Below are 6,000 nucleotides of genomic sequence, written 5' to 3'. Positions count from 1 at the left end.
AAAGTGTGTGCAATTTATCATGTTGGCTAAAGACAAGTAAAGGTAGCCATACCTGAAACAGACATTAGGTCTCACGGACATGCTGAAGGTTTAATGCTGAATAGCTGTCCTGTTTCTCCTAGATTATTTTGTCTTAAAGTAGTCATTTCCAACTGCACTCAAAGAAATCAAAGGAATAAATTATATATCCAACTTGAACATAGAGGCAAGTATTTACTTCTGTAAGTATGTACAAAAAAACCCAGCTATTTCCATTCCATAGATGAGATTACCAGTGAAAAATTCTTTAAAATTATGGATTTTCAGCAATAACCTGGATAAGAAGAAATTCTAGTTGCAATGCTGTCACACAGCACACTAAATTATACAATGCTTTGCTTATCTGCACAGCAGTTATATATTTAGAGGTAAACATCTACACATCAAAACAAACAGTAAATACTGATAAAATAAACCACAGGTAACCTCTGAAATGCAACCTTTCATCAGCTCACATTTACTATTTGAATAGATTTTCACATTAGCAGGAGAAAAGATGGATCCATACATAATAATTACAAATTAATGAAATAGCAAATGTAAGCTACTGATATTGAAAAACAAAGGGCAAACATTAACAATTATATTGAAAAATATAAATTATTCTTATAAAGCATTGCACCAGGGCTTGTACTTCAAGACAACATGGAGGGAAATTGGAGGTGATCTTTACAAAAAAAAACAAGAACTTATATTTAGATAGTGACTAAAGAATATGGGAAACATCCCAAAATGTTTCACAAATTCAGTTGTCCGACAAACTTTCACACTACTAACAGCATAGAGTGGTAGTCTGGCAAATAACCAAAAACTTGTTCAATGAGGTATATTTTAAGGTGATGGTTATTGTAGTGATTGTAACGAGGTCAGCTAGGTGGACCTCATAGAATAGTAGTGCCCTAACTGGGGCTGTTAACCTGTCCAAGGTATTAAGGGAGGTAAAAGTGAGTGACACTGATGTTACTTTTGGTGCAGGTGGGAGTAGACAGTGCAAAGGCCATGCAGGGTTTGTGGTGCCCGGGGTTGGATTGACTGACAGCGAGCAAGGGAAGGTGCTGGTGGCAGTGGTGAATGGTGGTATAGTGGTGGGTAAAGTGTATGTTATGTATCAGAGAGAAGGCACTTAACGCTGTTTTGATTTCAGCCTTACGTGCTTTATTGGCAGATTGTACTATACATGTGCATCAGGGTAACAGAACAGATTGCAGGATACAATATTACAGTTGCTGAGAAGGTGCAGAGAGAGATCAATATTAACATTAAAGAGGTTCATTCGAAAGGCTGATAACAGCAGGGAAGAAACTTTTCTTGATTCTATTCGTATATGTATACAAACTTGTCTATCCTCTGCCTGACAGAAGAGTGTGGAAGAGAGTATAACTGGGGTGGGAGGGATCTTTGATTATGTTGGTTACTTTCCTGATGCTTAAAAATGTGTTGCTGGAAAAGCGCAGCAGGTCAGGCAGCATCAAAGGAACAGGAGAATCGACGTTTCAGGCATAAGCCCTTCTTCAGGAATGAGCCTCATTCCTGCCCAAAACGTCGATTCTCCTGTTCCTTTGATGCTGCCTAACCTGCTGTGCTTTTCCAGCAACACATTTTTAAGCTCTCATCTCCAGCATCTACAGTCCTCACTTTCTCCTGCTTTCCTGATGCAGTGGGAAGTATTGATGAAGTCATTGGATGGGAGGCTGATTGGCCTGATGGACTGGGCTGTGTTCATGACTCGTGAATTTATTTTGAACTTGGGAAGAGCAGTTGACATAACATGCTGTGATGCATGCAAGTAGGTTGCTTTCTATGGTGCATCTATAACAATTTCTAAGAGTCTTTATGGACATACCAAATTTCCTAAGTCTCCTGATGAAGTAGATGTGTTGCTGTGTTTTCTTGACTGTAGTGCCAAAGTGTATGATTGATGGACAGATTGTTGGTGAGTGTCGTTCCCAGGAACTTGACACTCTTCACCAGAAGTCAATGACCAGCTCCTTCATTTTGCTGATATTTTGCTGATATTGGAGAGACTGCTGGTGGAAAGGAGAAGGTTATTGATTATTTTCCTGCAATGCTGATATTTCTCCACATGACTGAATCTGCTTTAAATCTGGTGGCAACTTTGGAACAGTCTGGCATTGCCTGGTGTCATAGCTTGACTGTTGGTCCTGAGGAAGAAGAAATCTTGCCTCTGTGGCACGCTATTCTGCCCACAAATTAAGGTGTTGACAACCCCATCTCTGCTATGTCTGAGGTAAATGTCAGGAACCATGCAGGGCAGCTCTGAATTAACAATGCCTATCTGAGTGCACAATGACCTTTTGAAGAGGGCATGGGTGCAAGGGATGCTGAGGTATCTACTGAATGGCAAGTTATTCTCAGAGAAGTATGTTGTTAAATGGAGCTGGAATCAGACCTGATGGATGACATGGGATGGAGTAGGTAGTTAATGAGGAAAATTTGGCAAGATACAGTGAGATCAGGCAGCATCTGAGGTGCAGTAGACGTTTCGAACATAAGGTCTCCTGAACAGCTTATGCTCTCCTACTCCTCGGATGCTGTCTGACTGGCTGTAATTTTCTAACACCACACTCTTCGACTCTGATCTCCAGCATCTGCAGTCCTCACTTTCTCCTCCAGTATACAGTGAGGAAAACAGCTAAGCCTTGCTTTGGAAATCCCTCCAAAAATCCTGACATGACTTGGACTTAGCCAAAACCAATACAAGGTTCAACTCCTTGTATCAGTAACGGTGACAAGGAAAGTAATTGATTATCATTTAAAAAGCATGGCGCTCATTTCTACCTTTCAGAGAAAGAAATCTACCGTCTCTTCCGAATCTGGTCAATATATGAGTTCAGGTCCACAGCAATGTGGTTACTGCTTACCAGGTGTCTCAAATGGCCTAGAATATCACTCTGTTTTATTTAAGATGTGGCTCACTGTCTGCCCTCAAGAATAATAAGATATGGCAATACTTTTTATCCATGTTAGTGTTACATATCTTGTGTATAGTTTTCATAAAAAAAAGCAGGGTAACAAGATGGAAAAGTTTACAAAGGGAATTTCAGCATTTTGGGTGTAATCAGCTGAAAGCTAGCCACTCATGTTGCAGCAATTAAAATCAGGAATGTTAACAAAGCAGGAATTTAGGGGTGCAGTTATCGCAGGAGGATGAGATAGTTACAGAGGTAGGAAAATATGAAGTCATTATAATATTTGAGAATAACGATGAAAATTTTAAAATTGAGGCATTGCTTCAACTGGAACCATTACTGGTCAGAAAGCATGTAATGATGGGTGAACAGGACTTAATGTAATTTCAGTTATAGGTAGCAGAGTTCGGATTACCTAAATTTTATGGAGATTTGATATTGGGAGTGCATCAGAGATGTACCACAATAGCCAAGTCTGGAGGTAACAAAAGCATTGATGTCGATCTCATCAGTTGATGCGCTGAAGCAGATGATACTACTGAGATGTTACTAGGCAATCGTAGTCTGGGCACAGGTGTGTGGATGAAAGATCATCTTGGCATCAATTATCACACTGAGTTGTGAGCAGGCTGGGTGGGCCTCAGACAGTTTCCAGGGAGAAGAATAAAGGTCAGTAGCTCAGGAACTGAGTTTGTTGTTGAAGAACAGCTCTCAGATTTTCCAATGTTTTGTCAGAAGAAATGTCTATTCATCCAGTACTGCATAAATGGGACAACTTTGTGAAAGTGGAGGAAGTGAGGGAGATGGGGCAGAAAAATTAAATTACACATTAAACCAGTATTTCTCCTGTTTGCTATACCAATATAAAAGGTCCCCAGCAGTACAGAAAGGACAATAGGCAGCACATCTCCTGAAAATATTCTGGATGAATAGATCATTTGTCTCAGTTACTACTTGTGACACAATTTGTAATTATCTGCCATGCTTTCCAATATATCCGTAGTGCCTATATTTCTAAGGGAATGGAAAGCAGTTTAGCATATAGTTGTAGAGTAATGTGATAAAACATTGGTGAAAGATGAAAATTAACTTGCTTTCTTGCCTTTTATCAAGCAGATGTTTTGAGTTGTCTTTTGTGTTGTTGGATATGAATGCAAGTTTTTATAGTAATGTTTTGGAACTGTCTCACTTATTCAAGGTGAAATGTGATTGATTTCATCTTCTGCCCAACCATAAGCCTGGATGGCTTGGTCACCATGGGGATAGCTGAGCTCAGATTGAGATTTTCTAGGAGCAATTTGCAATTGTTCACACCTGAAACCAAAGGCAGAAGAAACTGAGTTGACTGTGGACAGACTTTCCATTGCTGAGATTTTGGATAGAATGAAAAAAAGAGAGAAAAATGAGAAGCGGCCACAGCTAGTGCGGCCAAAAAAGAATATTGTGCTGTTTTATTTCCACTACCGTGCAAAGCTAGGAGGGCAGTCTCTAGTTCAAGAAATTCATTGACACTCCAAAGACTCTGGAAGAGATGTCTTGGAAAAACTGGGAGGAGAAATTGCTGGAATGCCACAACTTGGAAACAGTGAAATGTGAAAAATATGAAAATCTGTGAATGAACACAAAGATACAGCTACAAAAGATGGCCTTTTGAGTTGAGTCCCCTTTTGAATTCAGCCCCACCTGCCTCACCCGGTCAGGTTTGCTATGTCAACCAGTGAGGCTGCCTTGCTTGGGCAGGCATGTTGTCCCAGTGAGGTTTCACCTCTGACATTGTAGCAGCAAAAAGCCAGACTACATGTGACTGAAGCTTCTCATGAGCTATTAAACTTGGAGAGGCGTCATCCTTTCGACTGTAAGTATATACCTACACAAGACTGAATGCATATGACTGAGACTTCTGTTGGGAACAATGTATAACTTTAAGTGAAATTTATGTTTGGTATTTCGCTTGTTAAGGAAGGAGATACATTTTCATTATTTTTAAGTTGTTTCATAAGCTTGACGGAGTGCATTTTAAATTAAGTTTTATGATCCTTGCAGTGAAAAAATTAGTGTCAGCAGTTCAGTGCATTAAAAGGGTAAAAACAAATTGACAGCCAGACAGAAAAATCGACAACTTAGTCGGTTAGTCAGTGTGTCCTAGACCTGTGTCTCGGGAACTTATGTTTTTTTTTTCTTTATTTGTTCACAAGACATAGGTATCACTGGCTAGACCAGCATTTATTCTCCGCTCCTGATTGCCCAGAAGGCAGTTTAAGAGTCAAACACATTGCTGTGTGTCTGAAGTCACATGTAGGCCAGATCAGGTAAGGGCAGCAACTTCTTACCTGAATAGATATTAGTGAATGAAATGATTTATTTTCCAGTAGTTGGAAATGGCTTCAATCTCATCATTAGACAATTCACCCAATTCTTTTACTGAATTCAAATTCCACCATCTACCACGGGTGGGATTCAAACTCAGGTTCCCAGAACATTACCTAGGTCTCTGGATTCAGGTTGACAAACCTGAAAGACTGCCAGCCCTACAGTCAAGCTGGCACGTTTGGAGAAAACCTCGCAGAATATAATTATGAGACAGTCGTCAACAACAGGAGGTCCAGTGATATTTAACCTAAGCATTCCTTTTGGAAATCTACCTCTCCCTGTTTTCTTCATATCCTCAATTAAATATTGCAGATATTTTCACTGAGGTGAAAGAAACAAGGAGATAAACTGATAGGCATAACTTTGAAAAGAACAAACTACTTTATTTCCTGACCATGGATTATTGACCAATGTAAAGATTTGATAATAATAGGCATGTTCTACACAGGTTTCCATGGGGTTGATAGATCAAATCATTAAATTCTACTAAATGTTGTTGAAAATTGCTATTTGCATAATGAATTGCACATACAGAATGATTAGGCAATATTTCTTTAAAAAAAGCTTCTTAATTGGTTGTTGCTACGGCAATGCATACTAATGAGAACGACTATTTGAACAAAAGAAGCAAATGAAAAGGGTTCCTTTAAGAAGGAAAGTA

This window comes from Chiloscyllium plagiosum, unplaced genomic scaffold (assembly GCF_037043375.1).
Source record: "Chiloscyllium plagiosum isolate Xiang-an unplaced genomic scaffold, Cpla_swu_hap1 HiC_scaffold_15, whole genome shotgun sequence".
NCBI lineage: Eukaryota > Metazoa > Chordata > Chondrichthyes > Orectolobiformes > Hemiscylliidae > Chiloscyllium > Chiloscyllium plagiosum.
This window is presented reverse-complemented; position numbering follows the sequence as displayed.